At 43.2% G+C, this 24,347-nt stretch overlaps 1 long non-coding RNA gene across 1 annotated transcript; it reads left to right on the top strand.

The window, feature by feature from the left end:
- The first annotated feature begins 3,768 nt into the window (after nt 1–3,768).
- LOC134737197 (uncharacterized) lies at nt 3,769–23,416 on the top strand. The gene is made up of 2 exons (XR_010121841.1): nt 3,769–4,229; nt 20,942–23,416. It is a non-coding gene; the product is annotated as an uncharacterized lncRNA (long non-coding RNA).
- The last annotated feature ends 931 nt before the right edge of the window (nt 23,417–24,347 follow it).

The following is a 24,347-nucleotide window of genomic DNA, read 5'->3' as shown; positions in this document are numbered from 1 at the left end:
CTAATCAGAGAGACAAGTTCTGCACAAATGAAAATTCAAAAACGTGGTATAACGTATCTCTGCCAGACAGGCTTGTGCTTTGATGAGAGGAGGGAGAAAGTGTGGGCTGTGGCAGGCAGGAGGGTGTCTAATGATTATTATGCTTGATATGCAGCACCTTCACGGGCCAAAGGGCATTTGGTTACATGAGAGTTTTCTTTGGATAGAGGAAGTCCAGCAGGTTCACTTGAACCTGTAGGGACAAGGGAGAGCTGCATCCCGAGTCTGAGCCCCATCTGAACTGCAAGCCAGCTGATAAGTACCAGCTCTAATCCTTAACCCAACAGCGGCTGTCTATTTGGGGAATTTCCTGGGTTTAAGAACCCCAAGCATCTGAACTACCGAGTGGGCTGGAAATACAAACGTTGTCGTGACACTTGGGGGCATTTTTTTGTAGTTGTATATGTCACAATTTCCTACTACCAGATCAAAGAGTCTGAGGGCCAAAGAATTCAGGTGGAGACTTCCCCACAGTACTCAGGGCATACTTGAGGGTCATCTTTCCAGTCTTTATTTTTGTACTTTTGAGCCCACACTGTGACATTTAAGGTGAACAACAGCAAGATTCTCAAGTCCCCTGTATGTGCAACATAAAACACGGAGCAAAAGCATCCCTTATACATGGGACCAGGTAAACCATAAGGGACTCTAGACACTGTGTGTCTGTGCTTTTCCAGGGCTCATGAAAAAAAAGTGGCTCCAAAATTCAAAAGGAAAACACAAAATTAAAGTGAATAAATGTTTAATTTAATGCTTCCTTAAGATAACATCATAACATTGAATTGATTTATCAGCTTTAGCTCATATATCAACATCACCACGGAATTATGCAAATTGAGAACATGGTTCTGATATATGCATGTCTCAGTTAACATAGTACAGTAATCCCTTGGTATCCAAGGGGGATTGTTGCAGGACCCTCTCATGGATACCAAAGTTTATGGATGCTCAAGTCCCTTATATAAATGGTGTAGTACTGTGCTGTGCAGAATTGAGGACAGCCTGTATGGGTGCATTTTGAAATATCTAATTCAATGGTGGAGACGGGGAGGGAGTGAGGTATTCAAAAGGAAGAGTGATGCTGCTTGGAATTAAAGTGAAAACAATACAGTCCTCAAAAAGTCTTCATAACAACATTGAAGATTGCTTCCTGAGAGTAGACAACAGCTCCAACCCAGTAATTCAGTTAATTTTTGCATTTATGAGTACCTATAAGAAGTGTAGCATAACACTTAGTTGGACTGGGACTCCAAACCAGATAAGACAGTGCTCTTGTCAGCAAAGAAGATTCACACTCCTTCCACACAATTCCTCTCTTTCCAGCATCTTTTTTTTTTTTTTTTTTGAGATGGAGTCTCACTCTGGTCACCCAGGCTGGAGTACAGTGGTGCTGTCTTGGCTCACTGCAATCTCCCCCTCCCGGGTTCAAGTGATTCTCCTGCCTCAGCCTCCTGAATAGCTGGGATTACAGGCACCCACCACCATACCCGGCTAATTTTTATATTTTTAGTAGAGACGAGATTTCACCATATCGGCCAGGCTGGTCTCGAACTCCTGACCTCAGGTGATCCACTTGCCTCAGCCTCCCAAAGTGCTGGGATTACAGGCATGAGCCACTGTGCCAGGCCTTCTTTACTGACTTTTAACTCTAGGAATTTATTTAATTTCTGTGAGTGTCTGTCTTCTGGATTTTTGTCTGTGAAATGGAGACGAATATCCATCTTAAAAGCATTAAATGAGATAACGGTGGTAAAGTGCTATGCATGTAATGTAAGTTATATAAATGATGTTTAAGCTCTCCTCCACCCTAGCCCCCAACAAAATGAAACAAAAACGATATGTATTTTGGTTATAAAAGGATGAGGCTGAATTCATATATCATCCCTGAAAACCTGCCTCAAGGTTCTAGAGTTTATTCTTCCCGAGGCAAAAGGCAGCAGATGGAGGGGTTTACAGCTGATAGCATATAGCTACTTAAATTCTGGCTCCAAGCATCCGCTTTCCTGTTTCTGGAAAACGATACTAATGACCCCCAGGTGTCATAAAGGAGCCCTTAGGAATGCTGAAGTCGAGTTAACTGACTGGAAGGGGATAATGTACTTGTTAGCAGAAACCAGCAAGGGCTGAATTCCTTCTGTTTATTCCATTTGAGTCTAACCCCAGTTCATGGATCCAAATAATTTTGGATTTCTTTAAACAGAATTGTTGCTAACTGAATTAGGCAGCTTTTAACCTTTTATAAAAACTTCACAAATAGGTTGCTTACTCCTTAATACAACGTGGGATGTGTTAAGAGTGCCCTTAACTCTTCTGGTCACCCTCATGCTTCCTCCCTTCCATCCATCCACCCCGTTTCAGCAGATGCTGGAGTGCCTGAAGGTATGCTCAGAGCCCACTCAGATACCTGGGTCCACCCCAAACCCCCAAGGAGCTCCCTTCTAATGGGATAGAATCTCACACAAGGAAATAGTTTTGATGTGGACCCTTTGAGAGGCAGAGTAATGCAGTGTACCAGGTTCAGAGATTTGGGGACAGGAAACCTCAATTCAAATCCTGGCTCTGATATTTTCCAGCTATGTAAACTCTGGCGTTTCGACTCTCTTGGAACCTCGGTTTCCTCATTTCTAATCTAAGAATAATAGTATCTGCTTTTTAGGGTTCTTAGGAGTATTAAATAAGAACATGTTTGTATGAACAGTGTCTGGTGTATAATAAGTGCTCAATAAATGTTTGCTTTTAAAAACGTTATCTATAGTAGATGTTCAAACAAACCTTTTGGGAGCTCAGCAAGATAAGCAACAAAAGCCTTCAGGGGAGGTCAGGAAAGTGACTACAGCTGCCCGGAAGCAAAATCCTTTGAGCTGGTCTTTTGCTGTCCATGAGCACGTGACCAAGGAAAGGAAGCTATATTTTTCTCGACTGGGAATTTGAGTTTGCAGCTGCACATTCCAAAGGCCTTGTAAGTTCTTCCCAGTTTGGGAAAAGGAGCAGCTAAGGGCACCCATGGAAACGCTTACTAATTGCGTGACCTTAGGCAAGTCCCCCTAACCTCACCAAAGATAAAATTCCCTTATCAGTAAAAGGGGATCATAAAATGGAGATAATAATTCGGGCTACCTGCTATGATTGCTGTGCAATCAGGGAAGATGATGCACGTGATACATTTAGCAGAGTGCCTGGTGCCTAGTAAGTGCCCATTAAAATTTAGCTATGATTGTTCTCTTTAGCTGACACACAGGACTGCCTTGAATGTTCATATTTCCAGAGAAAGGTGCTCGGGAAGATTTCTCAGTGTTCGCCTGCCAGGTCAGTTTACAGTTCAAAGAATCCCTTTGTTCAAAGGGTGAGCAAATCCAGGCCTCGTGTATCTGCAGCAATGAAACAAGGGAGCTTTCTGCCTGATCTTCACCCCAAAGGCAGTCTCTCTTTTTAAATGCCTGCACACATGTTATTTATTTATTTTTGATTAACGTTTAAATTGAGGTTTTGGCTGAAACTCAGCCTGCGCGCACTTGAAAAGCCAACAGGCTCATTGGGCAGCCGATAAAGCTCTCGGGATTTCCCCACGGGGCTGCGGAGAGTACAGACAGGAAGCCTGGGGACCCAGCGCCTGACCAGAACTTCCTCGGGGGAGGCTGCAGGGGAGCAGGCGCATCCTGCACAGAACGCTCTAGAGCGCGCAGGCCAAAGCAGCAGGCTGCTCCTGGCACGTGCTGCAAGAGGGTCTCCGACCCGGGGGTCCGGACCCTGCACGCATGAGTGGGGGAGGTGGAGGCTTTCCCCTCATCTCCCCGGAGAGAAACTGACACTGCCAGGCTGGAACCTTCCATTCCGGCCCAGCCTCTTCCTCCCTCGCTGTGCCGAGGAGGGATCTAGAAGGGACTTTCCAGAGAGGGTTAGCGTGCAGGGTGTGGAAATGGAATAAAAGCATATGCAAATAGGCCTTAGCTGCCTTCCTCTACCCCAGCAAATAAGAGTCTTTCTCCAGAAAGATGCTCTTTCTCCAAGACGCTTGACCGCTCTTCCTTCCCTGGATGGCACCAGCAGGGCCTATTGGAGTGGTAAACCCTGGGCCGGAAGGCATGCCAAAGGGGGGGCAGGATGGACAGGAGACAGCAGCACAACGAGGAGGGGGAGAACGGCGGCTGAATTGGAAATGATAAAATAAAATGAAATTTTAGGAACTAGCTGTGAGTATGAGCTGGGAAAACAATCATTGCAAGCTGATTTATTATGTACTTCTGTTTGAGAGGCAGCAGGCTTTTGTACAGTGGATTATTGCAGAGTAAATGGCACATTAAAGATATAATCAAGACGTTAAGGCATATTGAAATGACATTAGAATTAAAGTAGGTGAGACTTTTGTCATGGTCTAGAAATATAAAAATGTCAGTGACTTGGAGATATTTCCAGTGCTTTAGTAAAGATGTGGCTCCATTTCCAAAAGGGACATATTTTTAACATTTTGTTATTTTCAGAGTGGGGTGGGATAGAGTGGGGTCAGGAAGTGGTTTAGAATCTCTATGGATGATAAAATAATATGCTGTAAACCTGGAGTTGTAGACTGTGGTCTCTATTTAGCAAGTCATAAACTTTCTTGCAGTGACAATAGCATGAAAATACTGCACAGTAAATATGGTGCTCTTAGGAGGTTTCAGGGTTGGAGGACTACGGCTATTTTTGTTTATTGTGTTCCTATTCTCAATCTCAATCATGTCTTTGGATATTAAGAATTTTTTTTAATTTTCTATTTTTTTAAAGAATCTTTTACATACTGAACCTGACTTGTATACTAATTGGCAAACAGTGTCACTTTTCTTTCTTGATGCCTCAATGGGTTTAATTACTGTATTACTGTATTTTCTTGTCATTTGAGACCTTCACATTCAGTGTCCTTTCTTTCTTTTGTTTTTTGAGATGGAGTCTTGCTCCTGGCCTGTCACCCAGGCTGGAGGGCAGTGGTACGATCTCGGCTCATTGCAACCTCAACCACCTGGGTCCAAGCAATTCTTGTGCCTCAGCCTCAAGGGTAGCTGGGATTACAGACGTGCGCCACCATGCCCGGCTAATTTTTGTATTTTTAGTAGAGACAGGGTTTCGCCATGTTGGCCAGGCTGGTCTCGAACTCCTGACCTCAGGTGATCTGCCCGCATCGGCCTCCCAAAGTGCAGTGTCCTTTATTTCATTTGTGTTCCCTGGTTCTGTTTTGATTTTGCCCCAAACCCTTCGGAGTGTAGCGCTCTGCTGACACTTTATCCCCGTAATTAACAATGGGTTTTGGACAGAACTGGCTTCTCTTTATTTGTTTTTGTTGTTTTTAAAATCATACTGCTGTCCTTATGCATGGTACTCCTTGGAACAGATAAGCAGCCATACAAGAAGCTCTTTGAGAGAGAGAAGGTGGACTCTGGGGGTCGTGCCGGTTGTTTGGAGTTGTTGGACTGTTGGCTTGTGGAGTGGGTGGTGTTTCATCTTCAGGATTCCGTGAGGCCAGGCCTGGGATGGGGTGAGGAGCTGACTGGATGGCCCCTGGTGATGCATTCCTGGGCCCTCTTCTCATCTCTGAATTCCTAGAGTCCCACTTTCTCCAAAGGCCCTGCGGGAATCAGACGCATGCACTGCTTCAGTTCTGTGTAGTTTTAGGTTCTCAGTGGAGGCCTTTGGACTCAACCTGTAGTAAATATTTGTTTTCTGTGGCTGTCAGCAATCTATAGTGTTGGGTGTGGTCCCTAAAAGCCAGCTTTTGGGCAATTTTTGAACTGCAATGGGGATTCCTCCTTCTGGTTGTTCTACAATCTGGCAAACGTTTCTTATTTTGTTCTGGGCTTTGGTCTTTAATAACAAGAAAATCTTCTGTTTTTAACAATAACTTACGAATTATTTTTATGACTTACACTTTGTAAAGCATTTTTGTCATTTCATGTAATTCTTTCATAAAGTTTGTAAGCTTGGTAGAAACAGTACAATTAGCACATAATGGGAACTTATTAAATATTTGTTAAATCAATGAATTAAATCCATTTTACTGCAAAGGAAATTGAAACTCAAAGAGATCAAGTGATCGTTTTAAGGCTCCACTTTCCAGTAGGGACTCACATCTGATTTTTCCCATTCCAGACTGACTCTGATATAATATCTTACATACTATTTGTTACTCTTTCTCCAAGATCTTAGAAAGGTCCTTTGATTCTCTAAGAAAAGATAATAGGACAATGCAAATGCGTGGATACACCATCAAAGGGGTGGCTGAGGGCTATCTACCTCTTTGTATAGTTCTTTCCTAGGTTCCTGACTTCTAAAAACTTGTATCCTTAAAGATATGACTATTTAGATACATTCCTTGTTGGAGATAAGAACACAAGTTCATTGCTGAATCATGGTGTATATATATACAAAAAAAAGTGTGCGCAAGTTCATGCTGAAAAAAATGACTTTTTCTTGAATTTTTAATATTTTTTGGAAGTTTGAGCATAAAACTCTGCATATCTCAGGGGAAGTTAATTTCAGAGTTTTGGATGTGGAGCTGAGTATTTTCTCTAGCTTTGTCTCTAGTACTGGAGGGAGTCATGCACTGCCTCCATTTTAGGGGTAATCTTGGTGTGTAGCAATCAGCACTCATCTGGCCTACAGTCATCATTATCAGCTGCCCCCACTGCTGGAGGAAATGTCATGCGTATCAGTTCAGACATTAAAATCGTAAGAAAAGAGCCAGTTGTTCTAGCCAAACCCAGAATTAGGCTTAAGGTCACAACTATGTACCAATAACATCCATCAGCTTGCCAGAGACTTCCTTCAACTGGGGACACCAGGAACAGAGAGAAGGAAGAAAAACTTCCCTGTTAAATCTAAAGCAAATTAGAGAGGGATGCCAAATGGGTGTTCCCCACCAGGGCCTTTCCCTTTGACTTCTGTAACCCGAGATTCAAAGTTTTGGCTCTGGATTATCTCCCAGAAGAAAGCTGCAAAAACAACTCTGGTTATTTCTGTACTAAACTGATCCTCTTTGCCGCTCCAGTGTGCAATTGTATTGCCACACAGATAGTCTCAAACCTGTCAGTCTTTTTTGCAATTGTTTTTGTGTCTCATTGAGAAAGGACTTCCTCAAGTGAAGCCTGTAAACATTTATTTTTATATTTACCTTTGAAACTTCTATAGTTTTTGTTGCTATCACATTGTTCATTTGCATTTAGTTCCATCATCCATCTGAAGTATATTTTTGTGTATGATATAAGACAGATCTGATGTTAATGTTTTCCTCTTTAGGTACTAGTTTTTCCTCTACTTTTTTTAAAAACTAAAATGTTAGCATTAGGATCGTTTTAGACTTCTAGAAGCATTGCATAGACAGTACAGAGAGTTCTCGTACACTCCGCTCTCCTGCTTTTTGATTTCTTCCTCTGCTTTGAAAGGATATTTTTACCTGGTCCTAAATTACAGCATGTACACAGATATCTTTCTAGAATCTCATTTTTATTCTATTGGTGATTTGCTATTTCTGCTCCAATGTCACATGTTTAATTATTATTTCTAGAGATTTCATAGCTTTTGCTAGGAAACCTGAGATCTCACAGGGCTTTTAAGAGGTCAAATTCAGCCTTCAGGCAAGTGAAATAATATCAACCCTGTAAGTTGTTGCTGCTGAGGTAACCTGCCAGGAAGTAACACAGCTGCTACGTAGGGAAGGGAGATGATCACTGGTCACCCGCCCTTTTCGCTGGGCACAAGTCTTGGACACAATAGCAAGGACCAGGCTTTGGAGTAGAGTTTCTTCACCTTAGCGCTATTAACATTTTAGGACTGAAAGTTCTTTACTATTGGGGGGTGCTGACCTGTGCATTCTAAGGTGTTTATCAGCATCTCTGGCCTCAACCCACTGGATGCCTCCCAACTCATGACACCTTGAAATGACAATCAACTCATGGCAATCAAAAATATTTTTGGACACTGCAAATATTCCTAGGAAGGTTAAGCCTCCCCTTCCACTCCCCCTGCCCCTCCAGTTGAGAACCACTGCTCTGGAGCCAGCCTGAGTGTTAACCTTGGCTCTGTTTAGTAACTGCGTGCCTTCATTTTGTCAACAAAAAATAGCCAAATTCTGTAAAATATTTGAAGAGATTTATTCTGAGCCAAATTTGAGTGACCATGGCCCGTGACACAGCCCTCAGGAGGTCCTGAGAACATGGGCCCAAGGTGGCCCAGGTGCATATTGGTTTTATACATTTTAGACAAGCATGAGACATCAATCAAATACATTTAAAAAATACATTAGTTTGGTCCAGAAAGGTGGGACAACTCAGAGCGTGGGCTTCCAGGCTATAGAAAAATTTAAACATTTTCTGGTTGACGGTTGAGTTTGTCTAAAGACCTGGGATCAACAGAAAGTAATGGCTGAGTTAAGATGAAGGATTGTGGAACCCAAGTTCTTATTTGCAGAGGAAGCCTTTAAGTACTAGGCCTTACAGAGAATAGGTTGTAAAATCTCTTCTCTTCCCTTCAAGACAGAGTGTCACTCTGCTGCCCAGGCTGGAATGCAGTGGCACAACCTTGGCTCACTGCAAACTCCACCTCCCAGGTTTAAGCGATTCTCCTTCCTCATCCTCCTGAGTAGCTGGGACACCACCGAGTAGCTGGGGGGCACCACCACGCATGGCTCATCTTTGTATTTTTAGTAAAGACAGGGTTTCACCATGTTGGCCAGGCTGGTCTCGAACTCCTGACCTTAGATGATCTGCCTTCCTCAGCCTCCAAAAGTGCTGGGATTACAGGCATGAGCTGTGGTGCCCGGCCCATAAGATATTTCTTATCAGACTTACAGTCTGTGTTGATGTTAATGCCGGAGAGGTATAATGAGGCATGTTCGAACCCCACTTCTCATCATGGCCCGAAACAGTCTCTCAGGTTACATTTTAAAAGAGCCTTGGCTGAGAAGGAAGTCCATTCAGATGGTTGGGGTGGGGGGTGCTTCACATTTTGTTTTTGGTTTACAGTTTCCTCCTGTGTAAAATGCTAACAATAATAGTGCCTATCTCCTAGGATGGTCACGAAGGCCAAATGAGCTAATTAGTCACAGGAAATGCTCAAAACAGACTCTGGTAGGAAAGACCTGAGCTCAGTGTTAACTATTACATTATTAAAAAAAAAATCCTTTGCATTTGATCTCACTCCTGATTATCCCATAGACTTCCCATTTTTCCTACAACTCCGTATCTTCTCCGCCGTGGAGCAAAATGTTTAAATCACAACAATATGCACCAAAACATTTCGTGTCTGTGTTAATGAAATGGAACTCTATTTTCAGGGCTCCGTAACTGCTAATTAATCAACTCCCATGATAAACTCATCTGAGCTGTGTGTGAATTTTATTTGCAGCTGCAGAACAGCAATTCCAGTTAGTTAACAGGCCTTTAAGTGACAATCCAGCTCTTTGGAGCAGGAGAAAGGCCCAGAAATGATTTTCTGAGCAAGATGATAATGACAGTGGGGAAGATAAAAATCTGGATAAGGAGAAGACTGAGATTTACTTGACTCATTAACTTGATGGCTTTGGGAATGCCGTGTTCATTTACCGTTAAAACACACCATCATCTTGCAATTCAGAGGGGGATGGATGAAGACTCGTTTTCTAGGAATTCATGTTACTTAGTCACCCAGAAATTTTGTTTTGTTTTGCTTTTTGTAGCAGCAGCTATTGTAAAACCATTACGTTTGTTATCAACCTTGCCTGAGAGCCTTTCTCCCGGGGATGATTATTTCTATGTGTAAGAGCTGGTTGAGGATGGCAGGTGTGGGCTGTCTCTGCCTTTGTCCTAAAGGCTCAATTCCTTCTTCCAGTGAAGCCAGGACTTGGTTTGATGAAGAGAAGGAAGTGCCTTGGACTGAGCACTGGGGACTGTCGTGAGGCTCATTGGTTTGATGACCTTGGTAATGCTCACTTAGTTCACTTAGTCAATACAGCAGAGTGGTTGGAAGCCTGGGTTCTGGAGGCAGCATGATTAAGTTGAAAACCTAGTTTCTTAACTTGCCAGCTGTGTGGCCTGGGCAAGCTGCTGAACCATTCTGAGCCTATTTTTTCTCATTTATAAAATGATGTTGATCATAGTACCTACCTCACAGTTTTATTAGGAATTTTTAGTGAAAGAATTCATTTAGCCTCACCCATAATAAGCATTTAATACATCTTAACTACAATGATAACTGTTCTTCATTTGCGAGCTTTCCATGAGCCAGGCATTGTAAGGATAGAGGACACATTCAGGTCAAATAAGACATTTTGGGCTTCCGAAGAGTTTATTTCCTGGAGATTGGAAGGAGAGAATTGTTTCCACAAAGGTAAGCATCTAAGGCTGTGGACATGGGGAGGGAATTGGAGAAGCTCTTTGGGAGGTGGTGACCTTTATGGAGGGACTTGTCCCCAGAGACTGGTACCTGAGTAACTACAAAGGGAATGGACCCCAGATATAGGAAGAGCCCATTCACATAGAGACAACATCAAGACCATGGAAACAGGGGTGAAACTTAGAATATTCTCCCCATCCCCAAATAGAAAACAGTTACCAAGTTTGAAATGTATAGGCTGGAAGACCAGAGAGAAATGTATTGCCTGTTTCTGCTTAGTCAATCTAGCCATCAGTTTCTGCGACTTTAAGCATGTTTTATACCAGGTGTCTGATTCCCAGCTGACTGGGCCCCAGCGCCTAGAGGTGCCCAGCACAAGGTGTCTGGGTTGCAATTATTTGTTTGGCTATTTGTGTTTAGTAATGTCACTTTTCACCTTGCGGGAACTCACCTCATGGTTATAAGGGGAATTTTTTTTTACAGAAAGGTCTAGCAAATTTCAATACTGGAGGATCACCTTACAGCTTCTTCTTGGCAAACATTTCTTGGCCCAAAAATGTTTCCATGCTAGCTCCGGCTTTCCTCCTAAGGCGGTGCACAGATCTAAATGAGATAATTATGCAGACTATTTAAAAATTTTTTTAAAAAATAAAGTGCTACGTTAGGTACTACATAATTTTTTTTATAGCTAGCATATAAAGGAATTTGGATGTATCTCCTTTACACCTTTTGAGAATGAACTGAAAGACCAGGATTAATTTAGCTTTGAAAGGATATCGAATTTGTAAAGTTATACTAGGTAAGTCTCTCTTAAAAGCCACGCATACTGAAAACCCATTCCTTTATTCTAACTCTGTATAGCAAGAGCAAAGTGCCACAGTAGTATTTTTTGGGGTGAGAGCTGGCAAACTATATTTATAACCACTTTTGGGTTCCTTTATAATTTTCTCTCATATGGTGGGAAAAATACATAAAAGGAAAGGGGGTGGATTCTTAAAAATGGAAGCAAATAGTTTCTCTGTCACAATGCACTATGACCAAATGAGGATGGGATTTCTTTTCATAGGACAAGTTATACATTTGCCCAACATAGTTACACAATAGGACTCTGTCTTAAAAGAGGATTCAGTTTTTTATTGATCTAATGCAACTACAGTTTTCCTGGGCTGTGAGCTGGGGAAATGATAATAATGGATGGAGCAGTCATGCTGACAAATGTAAATGGTCAGTGGTTAAAAGACCTTCATATTGCTCTTTTGTTTCCATGTTTTCTGACTGCAAATCTCATGAATTTGACAAAATGGCTCATGGTGCAAAGTACGTCCTGGTAAGTAGGAGGCAATCACTTTGCTGTGTTGCTCTGTTCTGTTCCCCATTCTGGCTGAGGAATGGCTCCGACTGTGCACTTTAAGTTTATTTTGGCCTGGCTGCTTCGGCGGCACAGGAACAAACTAGTGCCTCACTGGAGATATAGATTCTGAAGAACTGGAGGTTTGAGGGTCTGGGTGACCAGGGACAGGTGGGGGCTGGGGGCAGCAAGGGGACCGATGGCTTACCATTTAGATAGTCACCACCCTGATGTCCAGCTTTCCATGCAATGCAGTGACTGGGAGCTTGTGGGAGGTCATCTGAAAGATACTGTGGTCTTCTGAAACAGAATATGTCAGTCAGGCAGAGGATGGGAAGAGGACTGAGGACAGGAGGGGAACTTTCAGAGGGCAGAGAGAAGGAGTGGTTAATCATAATAAAAACATAGATTTTGTTATTGTAAAATAATTACTCAAGAAGTGTTTTCTAATTGTCTACCATGTACTGTACACTGCTGTTGTGGGACGGGGTTAAAAGAGGCAGAAAATGTGATATCTGCCTTTGAGAATTTCACAGTCTCACAAGACTTGCACCGATGGGTGCAAGACCCCGCAGGATCACATGTTAAATTGCGTGATTGGATGACAGATGTGTGGGATGATTTTTTACCCTCCTCCCAGCTGTATTTCCTCTAAAAAAATACAACCTGGATTACATTCCTTCCGTGTTTCCTCTGTCTTTAGTTAAGGTCAACTCTGTATTTCTCAGCAAGGCCAATATGAATCGGCTCTTGCTTTTCTGGGCCTCCCTCTCCTCATGCCGCTCCTAGTCTTGTTCTTGACCTCAGTAGAGAAGTCTCTCTCCGTCCTCACAAGTGTGCCTGGTCACATCCTATCTGTGACCATTTGGACATTCTGTTCCCTGTGCCTGGAACTCCCTTTTACTTGGTCTTCACCAGACCATGCTCTACTTATTCTTCAGGGTTTCTCCTTAAATGTCATTTCTTTCCAACTACCAGGTGCTTCACAGAAACTTGAGCTTTTCCACTGGTCACATTTATGATATTTGGGCTCACTTATTTTTGTGAATATCAGTGAGATTTCAGTCTCTCCTGTTTGGTGATCTCCATGGGCCATGCTGGTCTTGTCTGTGCTGCAACCCCAGGATCTAGCACAGGTCCGACACATGCAGCAGGTGCTCTGTAAGTCAGTGATGGGTGAATGGATGAGCAAGGAGAGGTTCCACTGGGTCAGTGCAATTGTCCTTTCAAAGCACTGTGTTGCTTCTCCTGGAGCCCTCAGTATGTTGAACTTAGCATCCTGTTTGTCTGCCCTCACACCCTCATAAGCTTCCAGAGGGCAGGGATTGAATCATCATCATCTTTTCATCTGTAGTGCCTGGTTCACATAGGAACTCAGTGCAGGTTGTAGGATGAAGGAAAGAATAAACTCTGTACGAATGGAGCGGGCCTTATCTGGGTTTTAAAGCTTGCCTGGAAAGTGGAAAAAAAGTGGATTCAAGGATCCAAAATAGCAGTGGGAGCTGGGATGCAAAACAAGAGTAGGGTTTTGTTTTGTTTTAAAGCTGAAAATCTGCATTAGAAAAATACCGGATAGTCACCAGACACAGCATGACAGGATGTACTCATGCTACAAAGATGAGAGGGTTGAGTTGGGGGAGGCTTGGAATTTCCCCAGCTGAACTTTATGCCTTGAACAATGTCCATCTTTCAGAGCTTGCTGCTCTCCTCAGGAGTTTTGTCCATTCAACAAATTTTTATCAAGCACCTATTCCATGGGGAAGATATGCCTCCCCTTGAAGAGCATGAAAATTGGCCCCCCTGGTGAAAAAAACCTCTATGTGTAAAGTACAAATATACATATAGTATATATAGACATATAGTATATATGTAGACATATAGTATAGCTGTACCTACATTTCATAGTAGGGGGGGATTAGGAAAAAAGTCTGAAAAGGTTCCTTAGAAGGATGATAATGAAAAAAAGATTGAAAAACTGACCTACCCTGTGCCAGGCATTCTTCTGGTTAAAGGGCCTACTCCCATGAAGCTTTCACTCTTACAAGGCAGAAAGGCAGTAAACAAGTAACTGTAAACTAATAATAAATCGTATGAGGCGGAAAAGCAGGCAAGGGGCTGGAACGTTTGGGGAATGGGTGGGGCATGTCTGTGGTTCCTTTAGGTAGGGTGGGTGAGGGATGGACTCTGATGAGGTGAGGTTTGAGAAGAGTCTGGAAGAAGTGACAGGTGAACAGTGGAAATATTTTGGGAAAGAGCCTTCCAGGAAGAGGTAACAGCTTGGTGCAATTAAGAACAGCAAGGAGGCCAGGTGGGCAGGAGTGGATGGATGAGGGAAGGATGGTAGAAAATGAGATTGGAGGTAGAGGCAGCGGCCGGATGACATGGGCCTTGTAGGCCATGCTGAGGGGTTTGGGTTTTGTTCTCTGTGTGATGGAAAGCTGCTGGAGAGCTTTATGCAGGGGAGTGACATGATTTGATTTATCTCTCCTTTTGTTTTTTTTTTTTGAGACGGAGTCTTGCTCTGTCTCCCAGGCTGGAGTGCAATGGCATGATCTCGGCTCACTGCAACCTCCGCCTCCCAGGATCAAGCAATTCTTCCTGCCTCTGCCTCCCAAGTGGCTGGGATTACAGGCACCCGCCATCATGCCCAGCTAATTTTTGTATTTTTGTAGAGACAGGGTTTCACCATGTTGGCCAGGCTGGTCTTGAACTCCTGACCTCAGATGATCTGCCTGCCTTGGTTTCCCAGAGTGCTGGGATTACAGGCGTGAGCCACTGTGCCTGGCCTCTTTTTTTTTTTTTTTTAATACTTTAAGTTCTGGGATACATGTACAGACTGCAGATTTGTTACATAGATATACATGTGCTGTGGTGGTTTGCTGCACCCATCAACCTGTCATCTAGGTTTTAAGCCCCTCGTGCATTAGGTATTTGTTCTAATGCTCTCCCTCCCCTCGCCCCCCACCCTCTGACAGGTCCCCGTATGTGATGTTCCCCTCCCTGTGTCCATGTGTTCTCATTGTTCAGCTCCTACTTGTGAGTTATCTTTTAATAAGATCCCTCTGACTGCTATTTGGAGGGTGGACTGCAGAGGCAGGAGCGGAATCAGGAGACCTCACTGTTGGGGGTCTCCTAGGTGGAAGCTGATGGTGGCTTGGGTGAGGGTAAACAGTTAGATTCTACGTGTACTGTGAAGGCAGAGCTTGCAGGACCCGCAGAGGGATCGAATGAAAGGTCTCCTTTCTACCAGCTGCTGACCTCTCTTGTGAAGGCCAGGCTGGGTACATATTTATCTAGCATTCTGCAGTTACTTATTTTTCATCTGTATACCTTGCCACCTTATCTAGTCTTTGAATTCCTTTAGGGAAGAAACCATTTTGGTTTATGTCTGCAAGAGCCAGACAGTGGGGCCGAATGGTTAAAAGTGTTAGTTGTATGTGCTAGGTGGATGTTTTAACTGCTTAGCTGCTGCTCTTCCTCCTCCTCCTCTTCTTTTTCCTTCTCCTCCTCCTCTTTTTTAATCGAGTGACGATGGCAATGGCATTTTTTTATGGCTTTTGAGAGCGAAGTGAGATTTGCGTGAAAGTGCCTTGTTGGCTGGTTGTAGTGTTTCACACCTGTAATACCAGCACTTGGGGAGGCCGAGGTAGGTGGATTGCTTGAGTCCAGGAATTTGAGACCAGCCTGGGCAACAGGGCAAAACCACCTAAGTTGGAGCACTTTTCCCCTTCCATGGCTTGGTTTTCCTTCATGTGAAAGGGAAGGCAACGCTTACTTAAAAAAGTGGAAACTCTCAAATAGTTTACATTGTATTCTAAGTGGTAAAAGGCCACACTGAGGGTGATGGAGAAGCCATTACATGTCACTTGAGGGAAGTGAGTGTCTCTAGTGAATCATTATGAGTAAACGGATTTGGTGCTGCAGCATGAGCAATACAAAACGTTTATATAGTAATCACCAAATTGTGTGGATCCAACCACAATAAAAAAATGCCTGAGCTTTGGCTTAGGGCCGTGGCTGAACGGGAGCATGAAGCCTGGCACGGAACAGAAGGAATGAAAGGCATGGATGTAGCACAGCGATAGACATAAATAGATGCAAGTTTAAGCAGAGATGAAAATGCGTGGCTGCCGCTTTTTCCCTCTGCACTCACGGCAGTCTCAGAGCTGGAATTAGAACACTGGCAACCAAACTCTAGAGCCTGTTGTCTAAGCATTACACTTTGCTTTCTCCAGATATACCCAAATGTTACTCCAGAATCCTTCTATCTGCAGATTAATTCCCCCTGGCTTCATTAAGATTGTGGGGTTCAGGTTTATTTTACAGTGCTATTCATTTGTTCACCCACTCATTAATTTGTCCACAAACTAAACACTACTTTTGTGCATCTGCCATGTGCCAGGCACAGTTAGGTGCCAGGGATCCAGTCGTGAATAAAACAATCTCGGCTTGGGGCTACAGTTAGTGGAAGCAACGCTTCTTGTTTAGGACTGTCAGTGGTGGGAGGACCCAGGATTTGTGTGATTTGCCACAAATTTAGTGGTCCCCTTTTCTGCATTGAACCAGAAAGTCTTCTAATTGGTGAAGAAAATCAGCAACAATCTGAAAAATAAAATATGGCACTCTAAGCTTCACCCTGGACCAGAAATTGGGCCACCTGCCATCATTTTCTGACCAGGCTGATTTAGCTATTTGACCTTTGGCCTCAATTATAACTCATGTTCAAACAGTGGTTTCTCATACATTAGTTTACTTTGCTCCTTCCAATACCTGATTGGTGAGAGAGGACCATTTCTGAGGAGGTCTCTGATGTGTAGAGAGGTTATATGACCTGCCTAGTTCCCATAGCTGGTAGGAGACAAGCTAGGGTTAAAACCCAGTTTTAACTTCTATCACTTTTTTTTTTTTTTTTTTTTTTTTTGAGACAGTCTCAGTCTGTCACCCAGGCTGGAGTGCAGTGGCACGATCTCAGCTCACTGCAACCTCCACCTCCCAGGTTCAAGCATTCCTCCTGCCTCAGCCTCCTGAGTAGCTGGGACTACAAGTGCGTGCCATCATGCTCAGCTAATTTTTGTATTTTTAGTAGAGATGGGGTTTCACCATGTTGGCCAGGCTGGTCTTAAACTCCTGACCTTATGATCCCCTCACCTCTGCCTCCCAAAGTGCTGGGATTACAGGCATGAGCCACCGTGCCCAGCCTATCACCTCGTTTTTATTATCTCATCATGTTGTCATCTTAATGTTTTCAACTTTTTAGTTTCCCCATCTTTAAAATAAGGAAATTAAACTGTGTGGTTTAAAAGTAAGTTCCCTCCCTCCTTCCCTTCCCTCTCTCTCTCCCTCCCTTCCCTCTCTCTCCCCCTCCCTTCCCTCTCTCCCTCCCTCCCTCCCTCCCTTCCCTCTCTCCCTCCCTCCCTCCCTTCCCTCTCTCCCTCCCTCCCTTCCTTTTCTCCCTCCCTCCTGTTCCTGGACCAAACTGAGGGTCAGGCTGCTATTTCTTGCGGCCCAATAACGAGATGCAGATGAACTGGTGAGGAAGAGAGTTTTTATTTTTGTAACCAGTTACAGGGAGAAGGCCCGGAAATTATGACTTGATCAACTCAAAATTACAAAGTTTTCTAAGCTATATGTCTACGTGTAAGTGTGCGTTCATCTAAAGACATTAGTGATTAATTTCTTTTAATCTATAACTAAGGTCTGAGTCCTGAAGACCTTCCTCTAGAGCCTCAGTAAATTTATTTAATCTAAATGGGTCCAGGTGCTGGGGTGATTACTTATCTTGTCTCCTGCTAAATCATGGAGGTTTGGGGAGTTCCTTTAGACCCCCAGTAAACCTGTTTGTGGAGGCCTGGGGAGTTTCTTCAGATCCCCATTAAAACTTGTTTAATCCTAAATGGGTCCTGTTAAGAATTCCTTCGTTATTTTGTCATGCTTTAGTGTCCAGGCAAAACTCTTGGTGGGCTTTTGTTGCATTCCAGCGTTTATATAAGGCCACTGGCTCAATCAGCTTTTACTGTTTAGCCTAGCTGTCAGTCAGTGCTGGGACATTTGTGATGGAAGCCTGCATAACTGAGACCTAGCCTCCCTCCCTTCCTCCCCTCCCCACCCCCATCCCTTCCCTCCTTCCTTCCTTCCTGCCATCCTTCCATCACTGGAGTGCCTACTATGATCAAGACATTATGCTAGAAGCTGGAAATAATGTTACACAAAACACATGCACACACCCCATTAAGAAAGTTAAACAGCCACCCTAAGAATGGGAGAAAATATTTGTAAATTATACATGTGGGACTTGTATCTAGAATATATATAGAACTCTTACAACTGAATAATAAAAATGCAACTCAATTACAAAATTGATAAAAAATTCTGAATAGACATTTCTCCAAAGAAGCTATACGAATGGCCAGTAAGCACATGAAGAGATACTCAGGGAAATGCAAATCATCAGGGAAATGCAAATCAAAAGCATAGTGAGATACCACTTCACGCCTACTAGGATAACTATACTCAAAAGATAGACATTAACAAGTATTGGCAAGATGTGGAGAAACTGGAACCCTCATACACTGCTGGTGGAATTGTAAAATAGTGTGGCCGCTTTGGAAAACAGTCTGGCCATTCATCAACTGAGAGCCATAGAGTTAACATATGACACAGAAATTCCACACTTAGGTATACGTCTGTGAAAGGAAAATAGATCTCACGACTCCCAAAATCACTAAGCCAAAGGGAAGTCAAACTGGGAACTGTGTGAGGCAAACCTGCCTCCCATTTTATTCCTATGTAAGCTAGCTACAAAGATAAAAAAGCTACATACCTCCCTCACAATTTGCCCACAAGGAAATTCCTTGTGGACAAAGGACAGACAGAATTCAGTCATTATTCCACTCATGTGAGACCAATGCATGTTTGATTGCTTCTTCTGCCCTATTATTTCCCTAAGCCAGACTAAGGAATAAGACCCTCCTCTCACATGTAAACTGTGTATTCAGTAAAAGGCTAACCAGAGACAAAAAAATGCAACAGTTTGTCTCGCATCTGCCTATGATCTGGAAGCCCCCACCCCTGCTTCTAGTTGTCCCAGCTCTCCAGACTGAATCGATGTACATCTTACATATATTGATTGATGTCTCATGTTTCCCTATACTGTATAAAACCAAGCTGTACCCTGACCACCTTGGGCACAATGTTGTCAGGACCTTCTGAGGCTGTGTGACAGGCATGTTCTTAACCTTGGCAAAATAAACTTCCTAAATGGATCCAGATCTGTCTCAGATACTTTTGGGCTCACACATCCATAAGAAAATGCAAACTTATGTCCACACAAAACTTGTACATGGGTATTCATTCATAGAAGCATTATCAAATAGGCAAAAAGTAGCAACAACCCAAATGCCCATCAGCTGATGAATGGATAAATAAAATGTGGTAGATCCTAACGATGGAATATTATTCATCCATAGGAAGGACGTACGGATACGCATTAAAACATGGATATATCTTGAAAGCATTATCCTAAGTGAAAGAAGCCAGTCACAAAAGGCCACTGATTATATGATTTCATTTATATAAGATGTCCAGCATATATATAGACAGAACGTAGATCAGTGATTCCCCAGGGGTGAGGGAGGGGAATGGAGATTGACTGCTAATGGTTATGGGATCTATTTTGGGGACGATGAAAATATTCTGGAATTGATTATGATGGTTGTACAACTCTGCAAAATACTAAAAACCAATGCATTTTTCACTTTAAATAGGTGAATTGTCTAGTGTGTGAGCTATATAGCTATAGCTCAATAAGGCTATTATATACTTTATTATTTTTTTTGGAGACGGAGTCTTGCTTTGTCACCCAGGCTGGAGTGGCAGTTGTGCAATCTTAGCTCACTGCAACCTCTGCCTCCTGGGTTCAAGTGATTCTTCTGCCTCAGCCTCCCAAGTAGCTGGGACTACAGGTGTGCGCCACCACGCCTGGCTAATTTTTGTATTTTTATTAGAGATGGGGTTTCACCATGTTAGCCAGGTGAAACTTGAACTCCTGACCTCAGGTGATCTGCCTGCCTCAGCCTCCCAAAGTTCCAGGATTACGGGTGTGAGTCACCACACCTGGCCTGTATACATATTTAAAAAGCACTAGCATGGTCTCTGTGCTTGTGGAAAACAGTCTTGTTGGAGAGAGAATTTTAACCAAATAATTATACAAAATTATCTAACAATTACAAATTATGGTGAAGGAAAAGAATCCCATATTATGAAAGAGACTAGCTGGAGGCTAATGGTGAGGGAGTGGTAGGTAAACATTCAAGTGCTCTTACAGAGATCCCCAAGTAACAGTGGCTTAAATAAGGTAGATGTTCCATTCTTGCTGATCTATCAGTGCAAGTGTAAGCAGTCTAGGGTGCATAAGGAAGCCTCACAATTTTGGGGCTCTTCTGGCATGCTGCTCTGCTGTTCCCTGGGGGTCTGCACCCATTTGCATGGTCCACAGTGGCTCTCCACCATGTCTACAGTCCAAGCCTGAGAAGAGGGAGGGAAACAGTAAAAAACTCTCCACTCCTGCTCATATCCAGCACTTTGTCACACCAGGTGAGGAAACAAAGTCACATGTCCATGTGTTCAGATACCACTTAAGGGTTCTATTAGTATAGAAGGAGGAGAGAATATATATTGGGCAAGCAATTAGCAATCTCTGCCATAGATGGCCTCTCTGAGGAAGTGACATTGAAAGCAAGAACCTCAGGATAAGTTGATGTTAAAGAGAGAAACGAGTTTTTCAGGCCAGGGGGATGGCATATGGAAGGGCCATGAGGCAGGAAAGGCCAGCTACCATGTTTAATGATGCTTAATGATGTGCGTGTCTACCATACACATCCCCTACAGAGTTTTTTTTGACAGGGTCTCTCTCTGTGGCCCAGACTGGAGTGCAGTGGTGCAATCATAGCTCACTGCAACCTCCAATTCCCAGGCTTAAGCGATCTTCCCACCACATGCCACCATGCGTGGCTGATTTTTTATTTCTAGTAGAGACAAAGTCTCCATATTGCCCAGGCTAGTCCTGAACTCCTGGGGTCAAGAGATCCACCCACATCAGCCTTCCAGACTGCTGGCCCGGTCCCCTCCAGATGTTTATAACTCATGAGTGCCAGGACTAGACCTGGTACTAGGAAGCAGCTGCATTGGATTTACCAGGCTTTTCACTCTTGTATTTTACAGGGCTGGGACAGGCCTGGACTGCAAGGAGGGGTCTTTGCACCATCTCTGAAAAGCCGATGTGTATCCTCAGCTTTGAGAACTGAATTCCATGGGTTGTGTCAGTGTCAGACCTGTGAAATTCAGTTCTTCAGCTGGGATATCTCTGTCATCTTGGGCTTGAGGACACTGGAGAGAGTAGATCCTGAAGAACTTTTTCAGTCTGCTGAAGAGCTTGGAAGACTGGAGACAGAAGGCAGAGTCTCAGGCTCTGAAGGTATAAGGAGTGTGGGTTCCTGTGAGAAACACTCATTTGATTGTGAAAAGACTTGAATTCTTTGCTAAGCAGGATTCCAAGTAGCTAAATGAATGATCTCAGCAAGTCTCTTGCTGCTGCTGCTGCTGCTGCTGCTGCTGCTGCTGCTGCTGCTACTGCTACTCATTTACATTTATTGATTACTTACGATGATTCAGGTACTGTTGTATGTGCTTTACATGCTGCTATAGGAGACTCTTGGGAGAAATCACTTTAATGAAGCTTGAGACACATGGCATTGCCATGCAATGATTTTCCCCCTTCTTCACGGGATCAGAGGGAACTAATAGAATGTGACAATGATTCTTTAGCATGGACTGCTGAGGCTTCTGGTTCCTTTTTAAGGTCTGCGGTGAAAGAAGATGAGAAACACGGGTATGCCCTTTTTTTGGTACCCCTCTTCCTTTATTTGAATCTCTACTTCCTTCTATAAATATATTAGGGCTACATTGTCCCTTTGTATTTCAAACAAGGCAAAAAGAGGTTGTAATTAGACTTTACTGCAATCCTCAGTTTCTCCAGGGAACAGGAATGCAAAGGTTTTGAAGGCCTCTCTATTTGCTGACATGGTCAGCTGGGTACCATGGGCCAAGTTCTTCTGTTGCCCTCCTCCATCACCAAGTAAGCTAGGTCCATTCTGAGGCTCAGTTTTGCTGTGATGATGACCACTTTTAGGCAGAAGGTTAGAGGCCTCATGAGTGCTATATGGACTTTATTAGGCTTTAGATTTGATGGGGAATAAGGGATGTGATTTGTCTTTTGGGAACTCATCTTTGATTCATCATTGTCTCTTGGTATCTTGGAATTTCCATGTCATTATAGTCTACAGAATGAAAGAGTAACCTGTCCCAGAGGAGAGGCAGGTGAAAGACTCCACAGCATGCTCATTCTCATTCTGTCTTCTCAGTGACACCGAGGTTTACTGAGTGCCCACTATGTGCCAAGCACTGTGCTCAGGGCTTTCTTTGTATGCATGATCTCAGTGAATCTCACCAAGCCTGATCTGGAAAACGGGGACAAATTAACAACAGGATGGCAAATTAATAAACACGTAACCATGTTCTACAGATGCAAAGGGGTGCTTGGTTATTATGAAGGCCCCCTGGCAAATGTGTGGGACATGGGTGTGTTCTCTGGGTTGTTCTGATCAGATCAAGGACCTTCCCCACCCTTCTCACACTCTGCCCACTTCCGCCCTTTGCTTATCAGACCCTTAGCCAGTGACTCATTCTAGAACCAGAACCTTGGTGAAATCTCAACTGACACCAGAGATCGGTGTCTTCAGTCCTAGACTGATGGAGAAAATCCAGAATATATACTAGAAGCTCCAAATGCTCTGGGTTTCAGCAGTCTGTGCTATGGACACTGACTTTGGCTCAGAACTCCGATTTAGTACAAAAGGCTCATTTTTATTTCAGGGGCACTCTTCCTAAAGCAAACCTAATAAATGAAATATGGAATTCACAGATACACACACATGTTAAAAAATTAACCTGGAGTATCTGTGAGGAGTAGGAAGAAATTCACTATATAAAAGAATGCTTCATTTCATAGAGAATTTGTGTTAAGATTCCATTAGATAGTACATTTTTCAAAGATTTTTGAGGTTGTATTTGCTTTATCAAAACTTGGTTTATGTAAGTGGAAAAAGCATGTTGCAAAATAACTTAGTGTCTATGATTCAGTTTATGTAAAATAATAAGTGTACGTAGGAATACGTGTGTTGAAAGATGTACATCAATTTGTTAACAATGGTTATCTCTGAGGTGGTGGGATTTGAGATGTGTTTTTCTTTTTTTTTTTGTATTTTTCTCTATTGTTTGACTTAATACAAAACATGTTTAGTTACAACAATAAAGTTATTGAAGACAATATAACACCCAATTGTGATGAGTCCAGACAGTACTCATGCTGTGCATTTATTAGACAGTATGCTGTAGAGGTAAGTCATGGAGGAGTGGAGAGAGAGAGAGCCCTGATTTGTTGTCCCATAAAGAAGATAGGCACAGGGTAATATGTAGTGTGATTCTTTTTTTTTTTTTGCACGAGGAGAAATGTGTGTGTATCCGTGTAAGTGTATGGATGTCCAGTGGGTAGTGGGTGTTAAGATTGCAAGTGATTTTTTTCCCCTCTCCCTTAATTATGCTTTTCTGCCTAAATAAAAAAGGAACACTCTCCAAAAATCCATCCGTGTGTGCCAGTGGTTTTTAAATGTGTTTCTTGGACCAGCAGTATCAGTATCACCTGTGACTTTTTTTTTTTTTTTTTTTGAGTCACTCTGTCACCCAGGCTGGAGTGCAGTGGCACAATCTTGGCTCACTGCAACCTCCGCCTCCTGGGTTCAAGCAATTCTCTTGCCTCAGCCTCCCAGGTAGCTGAGATTACAGGCGCCTGCTACCATGCCCAGGTAATTTTTATATTTTTAGTAGAGACGGGATTTCACCATGTTGGCCAAGCTGGTCTTAAACTCCTGACTGCAGGTGATTTGCCCACCTCGGCCTCCCAAAGTGTTGGGATTACAGGCATGAGCCACCACACTTGGCCTGGGAATGACTTTTGGATTAGCCAATCAACCTGTGAACTTTTTAGAAATGTAAATTTTCAGGCCCCACTCAAGACCCCCTGAATAGAAAACTCTAGGGGTAGGGCCCAGCAATTTCTGTTTTACCAACCCTTTGGCTGACTTTTATGCACACTAAAGTTTTAGTACTGATAGGGTCAATCAAGGGACATCTGCATTCCCCTGGAACTGAAATACAGCTGACATTGACATGAAAGATGCTGGCCCACTCCGACAAGTATGCATGCAAGTATTCCACAAAACTTATTTCTGAGAGATGAACAGCAGGACCCCAAAACTTCAAGATTGTTATAAGTGATATTTCCACCAGTGAATAGCAGATATCTAGGTTTTTAATGTGGAAACTTTAGGTGCATAAAACCACTTGAAGAAGTCGTCAATTAAGGCAGGTCATACCCCTCACCCACAGACTAAGCATTTCCAAGGATCTGTCATTTTAACCATCACTCACTGAATGTCATCAAGGAGGTCCTAGGACGACACTTAGAGCAACTATTCCAGGCTTTTTCAAATGCTGTTTTCCCCCTCTTTAC

This window comes from Symphalangus syndactylus, chromosome 7 (assembly GCF_028878055.3).
Source record: "Symphalangus syndactylus isolate Jambi chromosome 7, NHGRI_mSymSyn1-v2.1_pri, whole genome shotgun sequence".
Lineage (NCBI taxonomy): Eukaryota > Metazoa > Chordata > Mammalia > Primates > Hylobatidae > Symphalangus > Symphalangus syndactylus.
Note: the sequence above shows the minus strand (reverse complement) of the source record. Positions and strands in the feature narration are given on the sequence as shown.